This window comes from Pristiophorus japonicus, chromosome 26, assembly GCF_044704955.1.
Source record: "Pristiophorus japonicus isolate sPriJap1 chromosome 26, sPriJap1.hap1, whole genome shotgun sequence".
Classification (NCBI taxonomy): domain Eukaryota; kingdom Metazoa; phylum Chordata; class Chondrichthyes; family Pristiophoridae; genus Pristiophorus; species Pristiophorus japonicus.
The window spans coordinates 24,561,345-24,584,381 of NC_092002.1; the positions used below are offsets into that span (position 1 = coordinate 24,561,345).

At 50.0% G+C, this 23,037-nt stretch overlaps 1 protein-coding gene across 1 annotated transcript in view; it reads left to right on the plus strand.

The window, feature by feature from the left end:
- The first annotated feature begins 723 nt into the window (after positions 1-723).
- The window catches only part of LOC139239107 (zinc finger protein ZFP2-like), a 33,691-nt gene continuing 11,377 nt past the window's right edge, over positions 724-23,037 (plus strand). The window contains exons 1-2 of the mRNA XM_070867631.1: positions 724-833; positions 6,906-7,004. The gene's annotated coding sequence lies outside the window, so the exon portion shown is untranslated. The remainder of the gene's footprint in view (positions 834-6,905; positions 7,005-23,037) is intronic.

A 23,037-nucleotide genomic window follows, 5' to 3' on the forward strand; every position in this document is an offset into this window, starting at 1 on the left:
TAAATGAAAATATTACTTACACTAACTACTTGACCAAGGTCCTGCCACTTTTTTTTTACACTGGCCTCCAGATCTCGGGGTGGTCACCATTGTGCAGTAATCTTCTGCAACTTGGTTCCAGCGTTTCTTCATTTTGGTGAAACTTTTATGTGACTTCTGCTGGTGTCCGCCTGTTCTCAATCACACTTCACTTCTTCCTGTAAGAAATCCTTGGTCCTTGCACCGTGTTGCATCGTGTATTGCTGCAGCTGTGATTTCCCAATGCTCTCACACAGCACTCCCTCTCACACACACAAATGGCTCTTTAAAAATGTCCGATTGATAAACCCGAGCTGTATTGCGCATGCGCATCCATTGCAACGATGTCAAAAATGTAACTTTTTTTTGCAGAATTGTTTTTAGGGGCAGACAGCAGGCTCCATCCCCGAGGCGACGGGACACGCTGCGAGGCGCCAAATTCAAATTATACATCAGGGAAACTTTGGCAAGTTATTTATGCGCATTTCTGGCCTGGGGGAAACTTGAGCCCGATGACTCTCTGAACAGAGCGGACAACCCAACCTCCACTGGGAGCACGCACGGGCCTTCACACTGCCAGAGATCGCGCGTGCGCAGCAAGCCGCCAGCGACTGCACATGCGCAGCACGCCGCCAGCGACTGCACATGCGCAGCACGCCGCCAGAACCTGCGCGTGCGCAGAGCTCCGGAGTTCTCAGTCAGAGACAAAGCGCTGGTGGCCCCGGACAGGAGCGCCGAGCCCGAGCCGCTCAATGCCGCGCCGCTGGGTGCGGACACACAGGCCGCAGAGATTCCTGGGCAGCCGCCATTGATATGTAAGTTTAGTGCCGGCGAAGGCAGGCCACGCCCGGGAGCTCGAAGCGGAGCCCGGGACTGCGCATTTCCGCCGGGGGAAGAAGCGCCGCCGGTCTTTACTCACCGGGCTGGCTCAAGCCCTCGTCAGCACCTTTCAAATACCCGCCCAGGCCGCCACAGCCTCGCCTCCTGCACCAAAATGGCCGCGCCATCCATCAAACACCGCCTCCTGCACCAAGATGGCAGCGCCGCCACGCAAACCCTACCTCCTGCACCAAGATGGCCGCGTCGTCACGCAAACCCTGCCTCCTGCACCAAAATGGCCGCGTCATCCCTCAAACCCCCGCCTCCTGCACCAAGATGCCCGCGTCATCCCTCACACCTCGCCTCCTGCACCAAGATGGCCGCGTCATCACTCACACCTCGCCTCCTGCACCAAGATGGCCGCGTCATCCCTCACACCCCGCCTCCTGCACCAAGATGGCCGCGTCATCCCTCACACCCCGCCTCCTGCACCAAGATTGCCGCGTCATCCCTCAAACCCCGCCTCCTGCACCAAGATGGCCGCACCAACCCTCAAACCCCGCCTCCTGCACCAAGATGGCCGCACCAACCCTCAAACCTGCCTCCTGCACCAAGATGGCCATACTGTTCCTTAAACCCCGTCTCCTCCACCAAGATGGCCGCACCGCCCCTCCAACCCCACCTTCTGCACCAAGATTACCGCACTGCCCCTCAAGTCCCACTTCTTGCACCAAGATGGAGGCCGAGTCCCCGCCACAAGCTTGGGGCGGATCCCAGCCCCAGATTCCATCTCTGCTTCTGGAGCACAGGAACTGGAGGAGGCCACTCTGCCCCTCGCGATTCGGCCTGAAGCGAGGACGGAAGTAGCTGCTCGGCACTACTCTGGACCACAAGCTGACCACTCCGTCCCTTGGCACCATTCCTTCTGGTGTCCCAAGGATCTATCCTTGCCCTCCACTTCTTTTTTAAAAATGTGTTCTTGGGATGTGAGCGTCGCTGACAAGGCCAGCATTTATCACCCATCCCTAATTGCCCCTTGAGAAGGTGGTGGTGAGCTGCCTTCTTGAACCGCTGCAGTCCATGTGGTAAAGGTGTTCCCACAGTGCTGTTAGGGAGGGAGTTCCAGGATTTTGACCCAGCGACGATGAAGGAACGGCCAATATATTTCCAAGTCAGGATGGTGTGTGACTTGGAGCGGAACGTGGAGGTGGTGGTGTTCCCATGCGCCTGTTGCCCTTGTCCTTTAGGTGGTAGAGGTCGCGGGTTTGGGAGATGCTGCCAAAGAAACTTTGGTGAGTTGCTGCAGTGCATCTTGTAGATGGTACACACTGCAGCCACGGTGCGCCGGTGGTGGAGGGAGTGAATGTTGAAGGTGGTGGATGAGGTGCCAGTCAAGCGGGCTGCTTTGTCCTGGATGGTGTCGAGCTTCTTGAGTGTTGTTAGAGCTGCAACTCATCCAGGCAAGTGGAGAGTATTCCATCACACTGATGACTTGTGTCTTGTAGATGGTGGAAAGGCTTTGGGGAGTCAGGAGGTGAGACACTCGCCGCAGAATACTCAGCCTCTGATCCGCTTTTGTTGCCACAGTATTTATGTGGCTGTCCAGTTAAGTTTCTGGTCAATGGTGACCCCCAGGTCATTGATGCTGGGGATGCCATGGTGGTAGTGTGGCTCTCATCAGTAAATCACACTTTTGTCTGTATCCCGACTCCTCTGGCACTTTCTACTCCTTTGAGCATCTCACCCTATTCCACCCCACTCGTCTCATTTAAAATCCTCGATCTCTACCACCCACCCAATTACCATAAAAATGTTCTGACTGATATTTCTTCACTACCTCTCCCCCGAATGACTACTCATGCTCACTGGTTTCAACCTCCATCTCAATTCATCATGCTCTCTCTCCTCTGAGTTCACTACCCTTCTGTCCTCCCTTAATCTCTCCCTCCATGTAAACACAATCGCGGACAATCCCTCGACCTTACCATCTCTCGTGGCCTCCAAAGTAGCACTACGTAAAATAATGGGACTAAAGGTAGACAAGTCCTTACATCCTAGGGCCTTACATCCGAGGGTCGTAAGAGAAGTGGCTGCAGAGATAGTGGATGCATTGGTTGTAATTTACTAAACTTCCCTGGATTCTGGGGGAGGTCCCAGCAGATTGGAAAACTGCAAATGTAACACCCCTATTTAAAAAAGGAGGCAGACAAAAAGCAGGAAACTATAGACCAGTTAGCCTAACATCTGTCGTTGGGAAAATGTTGGAGTCCATTATTAAGGAAGCAGTAGCTGGACATTTGGAAAAGCACGATTCAATCAAGCAGTCAGCATGGTTTTGTGAAAGGGAAATCATGTTTGACAAATTTGCTGGAGCTTTTTGAGGATGTATTGAGCAGGGTGGATAAGGGGGAACCAATGGATGTGGTGTATTTGGATTTCCGGAAGGCATTCGATAAGGTACCACATAAAAGGTTACTGCACAAGATAAGAGCTCATAGGGTTGGGGGTAATATATTAGCATGGATAGAGGACTGGCTAACTAACAGAAAACAGAGAGTTGGGATAAATGGGTCATTTTCCGGTTGGCAAACAGTGACTAGTGGAGTGCCGCAGGGATCGGTGCTGGGTCCTCAGCTATTTACAATCTATATTAATGACTTGGATGAAGAGACCGAGTGTAATGTAGCCAAGTTTGCTGATGATACAAAGATGGGTCAGAAAGAAAATTGTGAGGAGGACACAAAACATCTGCAAAGGGATATAGACAGGCTAAGTGAGTGGGCAAACACTTGGCAAATGGAGTATAATGTGTGAGGTTATCCTCTTTGGTGGAAATAAAAGAAAAGCAAATTATAATTTAAATGGAGAAAAATTGCAAAGTGCTGCAGTACAGAGAGACCTGGGGGTCCTTGTGAATGAAACACAAAAAGTTAGTATGCAGGTACAGCACGTGATCAGGAAGGCACATGGAATGTTGACCTTTATTGTAAGGGGGATGGAGTATAAAAGCAGAGCAGTCCTGCTACAACTGTACAGGGTATTGGTGAGGCCACACCTGGAGTACTGCGTACAGTTTTGGTCTCCGTATTTAAGGAAGGATATACTTGCATTGGTGGCTGTTCAGAGAAGGTTCACTATGTTGATTCCGGAGATGAGGTGGTTGACTTATGAAGTTAGGTTGAGTAGGTTGGGACCCTACACATTGGAGTTCAGAAGAATGAGAGGTGATCTTATCGAAACATATAAGGTAATGAAGGGGCTCGACAAGATGGATGCAGAGAGGATATTTCCACTCATAGGGGAAACTAAAACTAGGGGACATAGTCTTAGAATAAGGGGCCACCATTTAAAACTGAGATAAGGAGAAATTTCTTCTCTGAGGGTTGTAAATCTGTGGAATTCTCTGCCCCAGAGAGCTGTAGAGGCTGAATCACAGAATATATTTAAGGTGGAGATAGACAGATTTTTGAGCGATAAGGGAGTAAAGGGTTATAGGGAGCGGGCAGGGAAGTGAAGCTGAGTCCATGATCAGAGGGACATAAAAACTGACTGCAAAAGCTTCTATAGCTGTGTGAAAAGAAAAAGATTAGTGAACACTAATGTAGGTCCCTTGCAGTCAGAATCAGGTGAATTTATAATGGGGAACAAAGAAATGGCAGACCAATTGAACAAATACTTTGGATCTGTCTTCACGAAGGAAGACACAAATAACCTTCCGGAAATACTAGGGGTTCGAGGGTCAAGCGAAAAGGAGGAACTGAAGGAAATCCTTATTAGTCAGGAAATTGTGTTAGGGAAATTGATGGGATTGAAGGCCGATAAATCTCCAGGGCCTGATAGTCTGTATCCCAGAGTACTTAAGGAAGTGGCTCTAGAAATAGTGGATGCATTGGTGATAATTTTCCAACGTTCTATTGACTCTGGATCAGTTCCTATGGACCGGAGGGTAGCTAATGTAACACCACTTTTTAAAAAAGGAGGATGAGAAAACAGGTAATTATAGCCTGACATCGGTGGTGGGGAAAATGTTGGAATCAATTATTAAAGATGAAATAGCAGTGCACTTGGAAAGCAGTGACAGGATCGGTCCAAGTCAGCATGGGTTTGTGAAAGGGAAATCATGCTTGACAAATCTAGGGAAGTCCCACGCAAGAGTCCCACATGCAAAATTAAAGCACATGATATTGGGGGCAATGTATTGATGTGGATAGAGAACTGGTTGATAGACAGGAAGCAGAGAGTCGGAATAAAAGGGTCCTTTTCAGAATGGCAGGCAGTGACTAGTGGGGTTCAGTGCTGAGACACCAGCTATTTATAATATACATCAATGATTTAGATGAAGGAATTCACTACCTCCCGACTGTATCCCACTGTGCCGCCACCCCTGGTGGGACTATCCTGTCGGCGGGACAGGACATACCCAGGGATGGTGATGGAGGAGTCTGGGACATTGGCTGAAAGGTATGATTCTGTGAATATGATTGTCACTGTTGCTTGACTGGTCTGTGGGACAGCTCTCCCCATTTTGACACAAGTCTCCAGATGTTGATGAGGAGGACTTTGCCGGTCGACTGGGCTGGGTGTGCCATTGTCGTGTCTGTAGCTCGCGCCAAAGTCAATGCCGGGTGGTCCTTTAAAAAAGTAGGGAGAGAGAAAACAGGGAATTATAGACCGGTCAGCCTGACCTCAGTAGTGGGTAAAATGTTGGATCAATTATTAAGGATGTCATAGCAGCGCATTTGGAAAGAGGTGACATGATAGGTCCAAGTCAGCATGGATTTGTGAAAGGGAAATCATGCTTGACAAATCTTCTGGAATTTTTTGAGGATGTTTCCAGTAGAGTGGACAAGGGAGAACCAGTTGATGTGGTATATTTGGACTTTCAGAAGGCTTTCGACAAGGTCCCACACAGGAGATTAATGTGTAAAGTTAAAGCACATGGGATTGGGGGTAGTGTGCTGACATGGATTGAGAACTGGTTGTCAGACAGGAAGCAAAGAGTAGGAGTAAATGGATACTTTTCAGAATGGCAGGCAGTGACTAGTGGGGTACCGCAAGGTTCTGTGCTGGGGCCCCAGCTGTTTACACTGTACATTAATGATTTAGACAAGGGGATTAAATGTAGTATCTCCAAATTTGCGGATGACACTAAGTTGGGTGGCAGTGTGAGCTGCGAGGAGGATGCTATGAGGCTGCAGAGTGACTTGAATAGGTTAGGTGAGTGGGCAAATGCATGGCAGATGAAGTATAATGTGGATAAATGTGAGATTATCCACTTTGGTGTTAAAAACAGAGAGACAGACTATTATCTGAATGGTGACAGATTAGGAAAAGGAGCGGTGCAACGAGACCTGGGTGTCATAGTACATCAGTCATTGAAGGTTGGCATGCAGGTACAGCAGGCGGTTAAGAAAGCAAATGGCATGTTGGCCTTCATAGCGAGGGGATTTGAGTACAGGGGCAGGGAGGTGTTACTACAGTTGTACAGGGCCTTGGTGAGGCCACACCTGGAGTATTGTGTGCAGTTTTGGTCTCCTAACTTGAGGAAGGACATTCTTGCTATTGAGGGAGTGCAGTGAAGGTTCAACAGACTGATTCCTGGGATGGCAGGACTGACATATCAAGAAAGACTGGATCAACTGGGCTTGTATTCACTGGAGTTCAGAAGAATGAGAGGGGATCTCGTAGAAACGTTTAAAATTCTGACGTGTTTAGACAGGTTAGATGCAGGAAGAATGTTCCCAATGTTGGGAAAGTCCAGAACCAGGGGTCACAGTCTAAGGATAAGAGGTAAGCCATTTAGGACCGAGATGAGGAGAAACTTCTTCACCCAGAGAGTGGTGAACCTGTGGAATTCTCTACCACAGAAAATTTTTGAGGCCAATTCACTAAATATATTCAAAAAGGAGTTAGATGTAGTCCTTACTACTAGGGGGATCAAGGGGTATGGTGAGAAAGCAGGAATGGGGTACTGAAGTTGCATGTTCAGTCATGAACTCATTAAATGCGATGCAGACTCCTGCACCTATTTTCTATGTTTCTATGTTTATTCTTACTGTTTTTCGTAGTGGTTTGGTACAACGGAGTGGCTCTCTAGGTCATTTCAGAGGGCAGCTGAGAGCCAACCACATTGCTGTGGGTCTGGAGTCACATATCGGCCAGACCAGGTAAGGACGGCAGATTTCCTTCCCTAAAGGGACATTCGTGAACCAGATGGGTTTTTACGACAATCCGGTAATTTCATGGTCACCATTACTTTTTATTCCAGATTTATTTAATTAACTGAATTTAAATTCTCCAGCTGATGTGGTGGTATTTGAACTTGTGCCCCTAGGCCACTCTCCCGGACCCCTGGGCCACTCTCCCGGACCCCTGGGCCACTCTCCCGGACCCCTGGGCCACTCTCCTGGGCCACTCTCCCGGGCCCCTGGGCCACTCTCCCGGGCCCCTGGGCCACTCTCCCGGGCCCCTGGGCCACTCTCCCGGGCCCCTGGGCCACTCGCCCGGACCCCTGGGCCACTCGCCCGGACCCCTGGGCCACTCCCCTGGGCCATTCTCCTGGGCCACTCCCCTGGGCCACTCGCCCGGGCCCCTGGGCCACTCGCCCGGACCCCTGGGCCACTCCCCTGGGCCATTCTCCTGGGCCACTCCCCTGGGCCACTCGCCCGGGCCCCTGGGCCACTCCCCTGGGCCACTCGCCCGGCCCCTGGGCCACTCGCCCGGGCCCCTGGGCCACTCGCCTGGGCCACTCTCCCGGACCCCTGGGCCACTCGCCCGGGCCCCTGGGCCACTCGCCCGGGCCCCTGGGCCACTCGCCCGGGCCCCTGGGCCACTCGCCCGGGCCCCTGGGCCACTCGCCCGGGCCCCTGGGCCACTCCCCTGGGCCACTCGCCCGGACCCCTGGGCCACTCGCCCGGGCCACTCGCCCGGGCCCCTGGGCCACTCGCCCGGACCCCTGGGCCATTAGTTCAGTGACGTTACCACCACCGTTCCCATTGCCCCTCGGCTCTCATCTACATGTTGCCCCTCGGCGACGTCTGAAAACACAGCATCAGTTTCCACTTGTACGCCATCAATACCCAGCTCTACCTCACTGTCACCTCGCTTGACCCCCTCACTGTCTCTAAATTGCCAGACTGCTTGTCCGACATCCAGTACTGGATGAGCAGAAATTTCCTCCAATTAAATATTTGGAACCGAAGCCATTGTTTTCGGTCTCCGCCACAAACTGACTGAGGCTGAACCAGACCATTCGCAACCTTGGTGTCATATTGGACTCCTTGATGAGCTTCCGACCATATATCCGCACTGTCACCAAGACTGACGATTTACATAAGAAATAGGAGCAGGAGTAGGCCAGTTGGCCTCTTGAGCCTGCTCCGCCATTCAAAACGATCATGGCTGATCTGTTTTTTTCACGAGAAACTGATTTTAGTTTAGCCATGGGATCTTTTACATCCACCTGAGAGCAGACGAGGCTTCAGTTTAACGTCTCATCCAAAAGGCACCATCTCTAATAGTACAGCGCTCCATCAGCACTGCACTGGAATGTCAGCCTAAATTTTTGTGCTCAAATCCTTGGAGTGGGACTTGAACCCACAACCTTCTGACTCGGAGGCGAGAGTGCCACTCACTGAGCCACAGCTGACACTCCATAACATTGCATGACTCTGCCCCTGCCTCAGCTCCTCTGCTGCTGAAACACTCATCCATGCCTTTGTTACCTCGAGACTTGTCTATTCCAATACTCTCCTAGTTGCATCTTCCACCCTCTGTAAACTCGAGCTATCCAAAATTCTGCTGTGTGTATCCTAACTCGCACCGAGTCCCGCTCACCCATCTCCCCTGTGCTCACTGCCCCATGTCCTAACTTGCACCCAGTCCCGCTCACCCATCACCCTTGTGCTCACTGCCCCTTGTCCTAACTTGCACCCAGTCCCGTTCACCCATCATCCCCTGTGCTCGCTGCCCCGTGTCCTAACTTGCACCGAGTCCCGCTCACCCATCACCCCCTGTGCTCGCTGCCCCGTGCCCTAACTTGCACCGAGTTCCGCTCACCCACCACCCCTGTGCTCACTGGTCCGTGTGCTAACTTGCACTGAGTCCCGCACACCCATCACCCCTGTGCTCGCTGACCTACATTGGCTCCCGGTCCAGCCAGGCCTCAATTTTCAAATTCTCATCCTTGTTTTTAAATCCCTCCATGGCCTCGTCCCTTCTATTCGGTCAACCCTTAGCCTTTTTTCAAGAGAAACGAGACCCAGCCTGTTCGTCCTTTCCTGATATGTATACTGTTACATTTCTGGTATCATCCTTCTAAATTCTTTCTGCACTCTCTCTCCAGTGCCTCTATATCCTTTTTATAATATGGCGACCAGAACTGCACGCAAGTGTGGTCTAACCAAGGTTCGACACAGGTTTAGCATAACTTCCCTACTTTTTAATTCGATACAGCAACAACAACAACCTGTGTATATTCCCTCGCCGTGTTAGACCTCCCCAAATGCATTACCTCACACTTCTCCGGATTGAATTCCATTTGCCTCAGTTCTGCCCACCTGACCAGTTCATTGATATCTTCCTGCAGTCCGCAGTTTGCTTCTTCATTATCTGCCACACAGCCTATTTTAGCATCATCTGCAAACTTCTTAATCATACCCCCAACATTCAAGTCCAAGTCATTGATATATACCACAAAAAGCAAGGGACCCAGAACTGAGCCCTGTGGAACCCCACTGGATACAGCCTTCCAGTCACAAAACATCCATCAACCATTACCCTTTGCTTCCTGCCTCTGAGCCAATTTTGGATCCAACTTGCCACTTTGCCCTGGATCCCATGGACTTTTATTTTCGTGACAGTCTGCAATGTGGAACCTTATCAAAAGCTTTGCTAAAATCCCTGTACATTACATCATATGCACTGCCCTCATCGACCCTCCTTGTTACCTCCTCGAAAAATCCAATCAAGTTAGTCAGACACGACCTTCCCTTAACAAATCCATGCTGACTGTCCTTGATTAATCCATGTCTTTCCAAATGAAGATTTATCTTGTCCCTCAGGATTTTTTCCAATAATTTTCCCACCACTGAGGTTAGGCTGACTGGCCTGTAATTATTCGGTCTATCCCTTTCTCTCTTGAAACAAAGGTGCAACATTAGCAGTCCTCCAGTCCCCTGGCTTCACATCTGTGGCCAGAGAGGATTGAGAAATGATGGTCAGAGCCTCTGTTATTCCCTCTTTTGCTTCTCTTAACAACCTGGGATACATTTCATCTGGACCTGGGGATTTATCCATTCAAAGCTGCTAAGCCCCTTAATACTTCCTCTCTCTCTCTTTATCTCATCTAATATTTCACACTCCTCCTCCCTCATTGCAAAGTCTGCATCGTCTCTCTCTTTTGTGGAAACAGATGCAAAGTATTCATTAAGAATCATATCCACTTCTGCCTCCACACACAGATTTCCTTTATGGTCTCTAGTAGGCCCCACTCTTTCTCTAGTTATCCTCTTGCTCTTCATCATAGGCAGTCCCTCGAAACGAGGATGACTTGCTTCCACGCCGTAAAGGGATGAGTTCACAGGTGTTTCAATGAAGGACCTAATATTCTGGATCCCGAACTACATGTTGAAGGGTGGAAGATGCCTGGGCGTAGATTTTTTTAACGTGTGGTGGCCGTTGTACACCAGCCACCACACGGGCTTGACAGAGCTAGGTCTTGCTCCAGTGGCAAGGGTTACCCAAGACGACTGGTGACCAGCTCTGCTGCACAGACCTAGTGCGCGCACATATCGCAGTGTGGGCTGGGCCCGTGCTGCCCCGGGCTCTCTTCTCTCCTGGGCCCCGAACTCTCTTCTCTCCTGGGCCCCGAACTCTCTTCTCTCCTGGGCCCCGAACTCTCTCCTCTCCTGGGCCCCGAACTCTCTCCTCTCCTAGGCCCCGAACTCTCTCCTCTCCTGGGCCCCGATCACATCCCTCTACAAACTCTTGCCGCTCCTTCGCCCTGACCTCGCCGCTCCTGCTGTACCTGCCCGCACTGCAGTCAGCCGTCGCCCTCCTGCAGCAGCACGCGCTGCTCCCTGCAGTGGTATGTCGCTGCACGATGCTCCCTCTAACAAATCTCGAGCCTCCTGGATGTCGAGGGACATACAGGATAAGATAAAGAAAAAAAGGAACGCTTATGACAGATACCGAGAACTCAATACTGCAGAAATGCTAGAGGAGTATAAAAAGTGCAGGGGTGCACTTAATCGGCACAGTCCCGGCCTGCTGATGGTCTTGCAGGCTGGGACCGCGCCGATTAAGAGCTCTTGTTTTTAATGTATTTATAAAACATCTTTGGGTTTTCCCTGATTTTACTTGCGAACATTCTTTCATGCTTTCTCTTTATTTTCCTGATATCTTTTTTAATTGCACCTCTGCACTTTTTATACTCCTCAAGAGTTTCTGCAGTATTGAGTTCTCGGTATCTGTCATAAGCTTCCCTTTTTTTCTTTATCTTACCCTGTATGTCCCTCGACATCCAGGGGGCTCGAGATTTGTTAGTGCCACCCTTTTTCTTTAAGGAAACATACTTGCTCTGTACCCTCAGGATCTCCTCCTTGAATGCCTCCCACTACTCTGACACTAATTTACCATCAAGCAGCTGTTTTCAGTTCACTTTGGCCAAATCCCATCTCAGCTCAGCAAAATTGGTTTACCCCAATTGAGAACTTTTTTTTCCTGATCCACCTTTGTCCTTTTCCATAACTACCTAAAGTTATGATCACCAGCACCAAAATGCTCTCCCACTGATACCCCTTCCACCTGCCTCTCTTCATTCCCCAAAACCAAGTCCAGAACCGCCCCCTCTCTTGTTGGGCTTGTTACATACTGGCTGAAGAAGTTCTCCTGAATGCATTTTAGGAATTCCGCACCCTCTGTACCATTCACACTACCTTTTTCCCAGTTAATATTAGGATGGTTGAAATCCCCCACTATTACAGCCCTGTAGTTTTTGGACTTTGCAGCAATTTGCCGACATATTTGTTCTTCTATCTCCCTCTGACTGTTTGGGGGTCTATAGTACACTCCCAAATTTATGATTATCCCTTTGTTCTTCAATTCAACCCAAACGGCCTTGTTTGAAGACCCCTCTAACATATCACCCCTTCTCACAGCTGTAATTGTTTAATTAATACTGCACACCCCCTCCTTTTTTAACCCTCTCTATCCCGTCTGAAAACCCTGTAACCAGGAATGTTGAGCTGCCATACCTGCTCTTCTTTCAGCCATGTCTCAGTAATAGCTATAATATCATACTCCCAAGTGTCTATCTGTGCTCTCAGCTCATCTGTCGTATTCCCTATACTCTTTGCATTGATCATTTAGTGGTCAAACTCCCATGTTGTCTATTTTCCAGCCCTTGTTTCCTCAGTCTTCCAAATTCACTTTCTACTTTTCTGCTGCCCAATTCCAGCTTTGCTTCTCTCCCCACTGAATCTATTCTCCGGTTCCCATCGCTCTGCCAAGCTAGTTTAAACCCTCCCAACAGCACTAGCAAACCCTCCCGCGAGGATACTGGTCCCGGTGCTGTTGAAGTGCAACCCGTCCGGTTTGTACAAGTCCCACCTCCCCCAGAAACGGTCTCAATGCCTCAGGAATCTAAAGCCCTCCTGCCTGCACCATCTCTCCAGCCACGTATTAGAACATAAGAACATAAGAATTAGGAACAGGAGTAGACCATCTAGCCCCTCGATCCTGCTCCGCCATTCAACAAGATCATGGCTGATCTGGCCGTGGACTCAGCTCCACTTACCCACCCTCTCCCCATAACCCTAAATTCCCTTATTGGTTAAAAATCTATCTATCTGTGATTTGAATATATTTAATGAGCTAGCCTCAACTGCTTCCTTGGGCAGAGAATTCCACAGATTCACAACCCTCTGGGAGAAGAAATTCCTTTTCAACTCGGTTTTAAATTGGCTCCCCCGTATTTTGAGGCTGTGCCCCCTAGTTCTAGTCTCCCCGACCAGTGGAAACAACCTCTCTGCCTCTATCCTGTCTATCCCCTTCATTATTTTAAATGTTTCTATAAAATCACCCCTCATCCTTCTGAACTCCTACTCAATCTATCTTCATAAGGTAACCCCCTCATCTCCGGAATCAGCCTAGTGAATCGTCTCTGTACCCCTTCCAAAGCTAGTATATCCTTCCTAAAGTAAGGTGACCAAAACTGCACGCAGTACTCCAGGTGCGGCCTCACCAATACCCTGTACAGTTGCAGCAGGACCTCCCTGCTTTTGTACTCCATCCCTATCGCAATGAAGGCCAACATTCCATTCGCCTTCCTGATTACCTGCTGCACCTGCAAACTAACTTTTTGGGATTCATCCACAAGGACCCCCAGGTCCCTCTGCACCGCAGCATGTTGTAATTTCTCCCATTCAAATAATATTCCCTTTTACTGTTTTTTTTCCCAAGATGGATGACCTCACATTTTCCGACATTGTATTCATCCTCTCTATCCTTCTATTTCTATACTCACTAGCATGTGGCACCGGCAGTAACCCGGAGATTACTAACTTTTGGGGTCCTGCTTTTTAATCTCTCTCCTAGCTCCCTAACCTTTAATTGCAGAACATCATCCCTCTTTCTATCTATGTCATTGATCCCGATATGGACCATGACTTCTGGCTGTTCACCCTCTCCCCCCAGAATATCTTGCAGCTGCTCAGTGACATCCTTGACCCTGACACCAGGGAGGCAACATACCATCCTGGAGTCACATCTGCCGACGAAGAAACGTCTGTCTGCTCCCCTAGCGAATCCCCTGCCACTATTGCTCTTCCATTCTTCTTCCTACCCCCCTGTGCAGCTGAGCCACCCGTGGTGCCGTGGACTTGGCTCTGGTACCATCAGCCTCACCAATACTCAGAACAGAATACTGGTTGGAGAGCGAGATGGGCTCGGGGGACTCTTGCACTACCTGCCTAGTCCCCCTCTTCTGTCTGGTGGTCACCCATTTCCTCTCTGCATGCACACTTTTAAGCTGCGGGGTGACCACCTCTAGAAACATGCTATCTACAAAATTCTCAGTCTCACAGATGCACCGCAGTGACTCAAGCCGCCCCCAAACAGTAGCCACACTGTAGGACAGAATATAAATCAAGAAATAATGGAAGCTTGTAAGAAAGGTATGGCAATAATCATGGGCAATTTTAATTTTCATAATTCAGTCAGATTCAAGTTGGTTATGGATAAGGACAAGGATAGGCCTGGAATAAAAGTTCCAAATTGGGGAAAAGCTAATTTTGCTAAGTTAAGGAGTGATTTGGCCTGAGTGGACTGGAAACAGCTACTTGTGGGTAAATCGGTGCCGGAACAGTGGGAGGCATTCAAGGAGGAGATCCGAAAGGTTCAGGCCAAACATGTGCCATTAAAGAAAAATGCTGGGAAAAAATAATTCTAGAGCCCCCTGGATGTCTAGGGACTTACAGGGGAGGATTAAGAAAAAAAGGGTCGCTTATGTCACATAGCAACGGCTAAATACTTTAGAATATTTAGAGGAATATAGAAAGATAAGAGGTAAAATTAAAAAGGATATTAGGAATGCTAAGAGAGAGCACGAGAAATTCTTGGTCAGTAAAATTAAGGAAAACCCGAAGATGTTCTATAAATATATTAAGAGTAAGAAGGTAACTAAAGAAAGGGTAGGGCCTGTTAGAGACTACGAGGGTAATCTTTGTGTGGAGGCGGAAGATGTTGGTTGGGTTCTGAACAAATACTTTGTATCTGTTTTCACAAAGGAAAGGGGCAATGCAGATACCGCTATCGAGGAGGAGTGTGATATTCTGGATGAAGTAAATATAGTGAGAGAGGAAGCATTAAGGGGTTTAGCAGCTTTGAAAGTAGATAAGTCCCCAAGCCCGGATGAAATGCATCCCAGGTTGTTCAGCGAAGTAAAAGAAGAAATAGCAGAGGCTCTGACCATCATTTTCCAGTCCTCTTTGGATTTGGGCATGGTGCCGGAGGATTGGAGGACTGCTAATGTGGTACCCTTGTTTAAGAAGGAAGAAAGGGATAGGTCGAATAATTACAGGCCAATCAGCCTAACCTCAGTGGTGGGAAAATTATTGGAAAAAATCCTGAAAGATAGGATAAATCTATATTTGGATAGGCAAGGATTAATTAGGGACAGTCAGCGCAGAATTGTTAAGGGAAGATCGTGTTTGACTAGCCTAATTGAATTTTTTGAGGAGGTAACCAAGAGGGTCGATGAGAGTAATGCGTATGATGTAGTGTATATGGCCAAATGGGCTCCCCGGGCGAAGATCGGAACTCGGGCTTCCCTCCTGTTCAGCTCCCTCCCCCTCCCTCCCTCTCGTTCAGCTCCCTCCATCCCCCTCCCTCCCTCTCGTTCAGCTCCCTCCCCCTCCCTCCCTCCCGTTCAGCTCCCTCCATCCCCCTCCCTCCCTCTCGTTCAGCTCCCTCCCCCTCCCTCCCTCCCGTTCAGCTCCCTCCCCCTCCCTCCCTCCCGTTCAGCTCCCTCCCCCTCCCTCCCTCCCGTTCAGCTCCCTCCCCCTCCCTCCCTCCCGTTCAGCTCCCTCCCCCTCCCTCCCTCCCGTTCAGCTCCCTCCCCCTCCCTCCCTCCCGTTCAGCTCCCTCCCCCTCCCTCCCTCCCGTTCAGCTCCCTCCCCCTCCCTCCCTCCCGTTCAGCTCCCTCCCCCTCCCTCCCTCATGTTCAGCTCCCTCCCCCTCCCTCCCTCTCGTTCAGCTCCCTCCTCCCCCTCCCTCCCTGCCGTTCAGCTCCCTCCATCCCCCTCCCTCCCTCCCATTCAGCTCCCTCCCCCTCCTTCCCTCCCTCCCTCCCTCCCGTTCAGCCTCCCCCCCCGCATTCAACCTCACTCCTCCCGTTCAGCCCTTCCCCCTCCTCTCCCCCCCTCCACTGCCCCCTTCCTTACCCCCCCTTCCTTACCCCCCCTTCCTTACCCCCCCTTCCTTACCCCCCCTTCCTTACCCCCCCTTCCTTACCCCCCCTTCCTTACCCCCCCTTCCTTCCCCCCCCTTCCCTCCTCCCCTTCCTCCCCCCCTTCCTCCCTCCCTTCCTCCGCCCCCTTCCCTCCCCCCCCCCTTCCTTACCTAACCCCTTCCCCATCCTCTCCTTCTCGTTCCCCCTCCCCGTCCTCTCCTTCCCCCCTCCCCCGTCCTCTCCTTCCCCCCCCCTTCCCCCGTCCTCTCCTTCCCCCCCTTCCCCCGTCCTCTCCTTCCCCCCCCTCCCCCGTCCTCTCCTTCCCTCCCCCGTCCTCTCCTTCCCCCCCTCCCCCGTCCTCTCCTTCCCCCCCTCCCCGTCCTCTCCTTCCCCCCCTGCCCCGTCCTCTCCTTCCCCCCCCCCCTCCCCCGTCCTCTCCTTCCCCCCTTCCCCCGTCCTCTCCTTCCCCCCCTCCCCCGTCCTCTCCTTCCCCCCTTCCCCCGTCCTCTCCTTCCCCCCCTCCCCCGTCCTCTCCTTCCCCCCCTCCCCGTCCTCTCCTTCCCCCCCTCCCCCGTCCTCTCCTTCCCCCCCTCCCCCGTCCTCTCCTTCCCCCCTTCCCCCGTCCTCTCCTTCCCCCCCTTCCCCCGTCCTCTCCTTCCCCCCTTCCCCCGTTCTCTCCTTCCCCCCCTTCCCCCGTTCTCTCCTTCCCCCCCCTTCCCCCGTTCTCTCCTTCCCCCCCCTTCCCCCGTCCTCTCCTTCCCCCCCCTTCCCCCGTCCTCTCCTTCCCCCCCCCTTCCCCCGTCCTCTCCTTCCCCCCCTCCCCCCGTCCTCTCCTTCCCCCCCTCCCCCCGTCCTCTCCTTCCCCCCCTCCCCCCGTCCTCTCCTTCCCCCCCTCCCCCCGTCCTCTCCTTCCCCCCTTCCCCCGTCCTCTCCTTCCCCCCTTCCCCCGTCCTCTCCTTCCCCCCCTTCCCCCGTCCTCTCCTTCCCCCCTTCCCCCATTCTCTCCTTCCCCCCCTTCCCCCGTTCTCTCCTTCCCCCCCCTTCCCCCGTTCTCTCCTTCCCCCCCCTTCCCCCGTCCTCTCCTTCCCCCCCCTTCCCCCGTCCTCTCCTTCCCCCCCCTTCCCCCGTCCTCTCCTTCCCCCCCCCTTCCCCCGTCCTCTCCTTCCCCCCCCCTTCCCCCGTCCTCTCCTTCCCCCCCCCTTCCCCCGTCCTCTCCTTCCCCCCCTTCCCCCGTCCTCTCCTTCCCCCCCTTCCCCCGTCCTCTCCTTCCCCCCCCTTCCCCCGTCCTCTCCTTCCCCCCCTCCCCCCGTCCTCTCCTTCCCCCCCTCCCCCCGTCCTCTCCTTCCCCCCCTTCCCCCGTCCTCTCCTTCCCCCCCTCCCCCGTCCTCACTCTTTTCTCCCCCCCCCCCCCCACATCCTCCTCTCCCACCCTCCCCGCTCACCCGTCGCTGACAGAGAGAGAGAGAGAGAGAGAGTGACACTGGGGATGCCCCGTCCCAGCACGCTGTTGGAGGGCTCCCGGAGCTGCAGTAGTTGAGTAGAAACTTAATTTTTTATTTATTGATTTTTAAAATTATTTTTTACTTTTAATTTTTAAATTTTTTTTGATTGATTTATTCATTTATTTATCATTATCATCAGCAGTGGGTAAAATGTTGGAATCAATTATTAAAGATGAAATAGCAGCGCATTTGAAAAGCAGTGACAGGATCGGACCAAGTCAGCATGGATTTATGAAAGGGAAATCATGCTTGACAAATGTTATCGAATTTTTTGAGGATGTAACTGGTAGAGTGGACAAGGGAGAATCAGTGGATGTCGTGTATTTGGACTTTCAAAAGGCTTTTGACAAGGTCCCACACAAGAGATTAGTGTGCAAAATTAAAGCACATGGTATTCGGGGTAATGTACTGACGTGGATAGAGAACTGGTTGGCAGACAGGAAGCAGAGAGTTGGGATAAACGGGTCCTTATCAGAATGGCAGACAGTGACTAGTGGGGTACCGCAAGGTTCAGTGCTGGGACCCCAGCTATTTACAATGTACATTAATGATTTTAGATGAAGGAATTGAGTGTGAGCTGTGAGGAGGATGCTAAGAGGCTGCAGGGTGACTTGGACAGGTTAGGTGAATGAGCAAATGCATGGCAGATACAGTATAATGGGGATAAATGTGAGGCTATCCACTTTGGTGGCAAAAACAGAATATTATCTGAATGGCTGCAGATTAGGAAAAGGGGAGGTGCAACGAGACCTGGATCATTGGTACATCAGTCATTGAAAGTTGGCATGCAGGTATAGCAGGTGGTGAAGAAGGCAAATGGCATGTTGGCCTTCATAGCTAGCGGATTTGAGTATAGGAGCAGGGAGGTCTTACTGCAGTTGTACAGGACCTTGGTGAGGCCTCACCTGGAATATTGTGTTCAGTTTTGGTCTCCTAATCTGAGGAAGGACGTTCTTGCTATTGAGGGAGTGCAGCGAAGGTTCCCGGGATGGCAGGACTGACATATGAGGAGAGACTAGATCGACTAGGCCTGTATTCAGTGGAGTTTAGAAGGATGAGAGGGGATCTCATAGAAACAGATAAAATTCTGATGTGACTGGACAAGTTAGATTCTGGCAGAATGTTCCCGATATTGGGGAAGTCCAGAACCAGGGGACACAGTCTAAGGATAAGGGGTAAGCCATTTAGGACTGAGATGAGGATAAACTTCTTCACTCAGAGTTGTTAACCTGTGGAATTCTCTACCGCAGAGAGTTGTTGATGCCAGTTCATTGGATATATAACATAAGAACATAAGAACATAAGAATTAGGAACAGGAGTAGGCCATCTAGCCCCTCGAGCCTGCTCCGCTATTCAACAAGATCATGGCTGATCTGGCCGTGGACTTAGCTCCACTTACCCGCCCGCTCCCCGTAACCCTTCATTCCCTTATTGGTTAAAAATCTATCTATCTGTGATTTGAATGCATTCAATGAGCTAGCCTCAACTGCTTCCTTGGGCAGAGAATTCCACAGATTCACAACCCTCTAGGAGAAGAAATTCCTTCTCAACTCGGTTTTAAATTGGCTCACCCGTATTTTGAGGCTGTGCTCCCTAGTTCTAGTCTCCCCGACCAGTGGAAACAACCTCTCTGCCTCTATCTTGTCTATCCCTTTCATTATTTTAAATGTTTCTATAAGATCACCCCTCATCCTTCTGAACTCCAACGAGTAAAGACCCAGTCTACTCAATCTATCATCATAAGGTAACCCCCTCATCTCCGGAATCAGCCAAGTGAATCGTCTCTGTACCCCTCCAAGGCTAGTATATCCTTCCTTAAGTAAGGTGACCAAAACTGCACGCAGTACTCCAGGTGCGGCCTCACCAATACCCTATACAGTTGCAGCAGGACCTCCCTGCTTTTGTACTCCATCCCTCTCGCAATGAAGGCCAACATTCCATTCGCCTTCCTGATTACCTGCTGCACCTGCAAACTAACTTTTTGGGATTCATGCACAAGGGCCCCCAGGTCCCTCTGCACCGCAGCATGTTGTAATTTCTCCCCATTCAAATAATATTCCATTTTGCTGTTTTTTTTTCCAAGGTGGATGACTTCACATTTTCCGACATTGTATTCCATCTGCCAAACCTTAGCCCATTCGCTTAACCTATCTAAATCTCTTTGCAGCCTCTCTCTGTCCTCTACACAACCCGCTTTCCCACTAATCTTTGTGTCATCTGCAAATTTTGTTACACTACACTCTGTCCCCTCTTCCAGGTCATCTATGTATATTGTAAACAGTTGTGGTTCAAGCACCAATCCCTGTGGCACACCACTAACCACCGATTTCCAACCCGAAAAGGACCCATTTATCCCTACTCTCTGCTTTCTGTTAGCCAGCCAATTCTCTATCCATGCTAATACATTTCCTCTGACTCCGCGTACCTTTATCTTCTGCAGTAACCTTTTGTGTGGCACCTTATCAAATGCCTTTTAGAAATCTAAATACACCACATCCATTGGTACACCTCTATCCACCATGCTCGTTACATCCGCAAAGAATTCCAGTAAATTAGTTAAACATGATTTCCCCTTCATGAATCCATGTTGCGTCTGCTTGATTACACTATTCCTATCTAGATGTCCCGCTATTTCTTCCTTAATGATAGTTTCAAGCATTTTCCCCACTACAGATGTTAAACTAACCGGCCTATAGTTACCTGCCTTTTGTCTGCCCCCTTTTTTAAATAGAGGCATTACATTAGCTGCTTTCCAATCCGCTGGTACTTCCCCAGAGTCCAGAGAATTTTGGTAGATTATAACGAATGCATCTGCTATAACTTCCGCCATCTCTTTTAATACCCTGGGATGCATTTCATCAGGACCAGGGGACTTGTCTACCTTGAGTCCCATTAGCCTGTCCAGCACTACCCCGCTAGTGATAGTGATTGTCTCAAGGTCCTCCCTTCCCACATTCCCGTGACCAGCAATTTTTGGCATGGTTTTTGTGTCTTCCACTGTGAAGACCGAAGCAAAATAATTGTTTAAGATCTCAGCCATTTCCACATTTCCCATTATTAAATCCCCCTTCTCATCTTCTAAGGACCAACATTTACTTTAGTCACTCTCTTCCGTTTTATATATCTGTAAAAGCTTTTACTATCTGTTTTTATGTTTTGCGCATGTTTACTTTCGTAATCTATCTTTCCTTTCTTTATTGCTTTCTTAGTCATTCTTTGCTGTCGTTTAAAATTTTCCCAATCTTCTAGTTTTCCACTAACCTTGGCCACCTTATACGCATTGGTTTTTAATTTGATACTCTCCTTTATTTCCTTGGTTATCCACGGCTGGTTATCCCTTCTCTTGCCGCCCTTCTTTTTCACTGGAATATATTTTTGTTGAGCATTATGAAAGAGCTCCTTAAAAGTCCTCAATTGTGCCACCGTTTAGTCTGTGTTCCCAGTCTACTTTAGCTAACTCTGCCCTCATCCCACAGTAGTCCCCTTTGTTTAAGCATAGTATGCTCGTTTGAGACATTACTTCCTCACCCTCAATCTGTATTACAAATTCAACCATACTGTGCACTCATTCCGAGAGGATCTTTTACTAGGAGATTGTTTATTATTCCTGTCTCATTACACAGGACCAGATCTAAGATAGCTTGCTCCCTTGTAGGTTCTGTAACATACTGTTCTAAGAAACAATCCCGTATGCATTCTATGAATTCCTCCTCAAGGCTACCCCGTGCGATTTGATTTGACTAATCGATATGTAGGTTAAAATCCCCCATGATTACTGCCGTTCCTTTTTCACATGCCTCTATTATTCCCTTGATTATTGTCCGCCCCACCGTGAAGTTATTATTTGGGGCCTATAAACTACGCCCACCAGTGACTTTTTCTCCTTACTATCTCTAATCTCCACCCACAATGATTCAACATTTTGTTCATTCGAGCCAATATCATCTCTCACAACTGCCCTGATATCATTCTTTATTAACAGAGCTACCCCACCTCCTTTCCCTTCTTGTCTATCCTTCCGAATTGTCAGATACCCCTGTATGTTTAATTCCCAGTCTTGGCCACCCTGCAACCACGTTTCTGTAATGGCCACCAAATCATACCCATTTGTAATGATTTGTGCCGTCAACTCATTTACTTTATTTCAAATGCTGCGTGCGTTTAGGTAGAGTGTTTTAATACTAGTTTTTAAACCATGATTTTTAGTTTTGACCCCTCCTGCAGCCCTTTTATATTCTTACATATTGTCCCTTCCTATCACCTTGTGGTTTACACTTACCCCAGTGCTATTCTGCTCTGTTGCCTCCTGCCTTTTGCATTCTTCCTTGGGGTCCTGTTCATCTGCGCTCTCACCCACTCTAACTCGCTCACAGCCCTCTCCTGGGTTCCGAATACTCCTCGCATTGAGGCACCGAGCTTTCAGGCTTGCCTTTTTATTACACTTTGACCCTTTAGAATTTTGCTGTACATTGGCCCTTTTTGTTTTTTTACCTTGGGTTTCTCTGCCCTCCACTTTTACTCATCTCCTTTCTGTCTTTTGCTTCTGTCTCCCTGCATTGGTTCCCATCCCCCTGCCATATTAGTTTAACTCCTCCCCAGCAGCACTAGCAAACACTCCCCCTTGGACATTAGTTCCGATCTTGTCCAGGTGCAGACCGTCCGGTTTGTACTGGTCCCACCTCCCCCAGAACCGGTTCCAATGCCCCAGGAATTAGAATCCCTCCCTGCTGCACCACTGCTCAAGCCACGTATTCATCTGCGCTATCCTGCGATTCCTACTCTGACTAGCACGTGGCACTGGTAGCAATCCTGAGATTACTACTTTTGAGGTCCTACTTTTTAATTCAGCTCCTAGCTCCTTAAATTCATCTCGAAGGACCTCATCCCTTTTTTTACCTATATCGTTGGTACCAATGTGCACCACGACAACTGGCTGTTCTCCCTCCCTTTTCAGAATGTCCTGCACCCGCTCCGAGACATCCTTGACCCTTGCACCAGGGAGGCAACATACCATCCTGGAGTCTCGGTTGCCCCTATTCCCCTTTACAATTGAGTCCCCTATCACTATCGCTCTCCCTCTCTTTTTCCTGCCCTCCTGTGCAACAGAGCCAGCCACGGTGCCATGAACTTGGCTGCTGCTGCCCTCCCCTGATGAGTCATCTCCCTCAATAGTACTCAAAGCGGTGTATCTGTTTTGCAGGGGGATGATCACAGGAAGCCCCTGCACTAACTTCCTTGCACTGCTCTTCCTGCTGGTCTTCCATTCCCTATCTGGCTGTGGACCCTTCACCTGCGGTAAGACCAACTCACTAAACGTGCTACTCACATCATTCTCAGCATCATGCATGCTCCAGAGTGAATCCACCCTCCACTCCAGGGCCGCAACGCGGTCCGTCAGAAGCTGGAGGCGGATACACTTCCCGCACATGTAGTCGTCAGGGACACCGGAAGTGTCCCTGAGTTCCCACATGGTACAGGAGGAGCATATCATGTGACCGAGCTCTCCTGCCATGACTTAACCCTTAGATACACTTAAATTGGCAACAACAATGTTAACAGGTTACTTACTGATATAAAAAAGAAAAAGAAAAGCTACTCGCCAATCACCAGCCAATCACTTACCCCTTTGGCTGTGACGTCACCTTTTGATTTCTTTCTACTTTTTTGCTTTTTCTCCCAGCTGGAGCTGCACAAGCTGGGCCTTTGTAGGCCTCACCCCACACCTCGAGCTCCCGCCTCCGATCTGC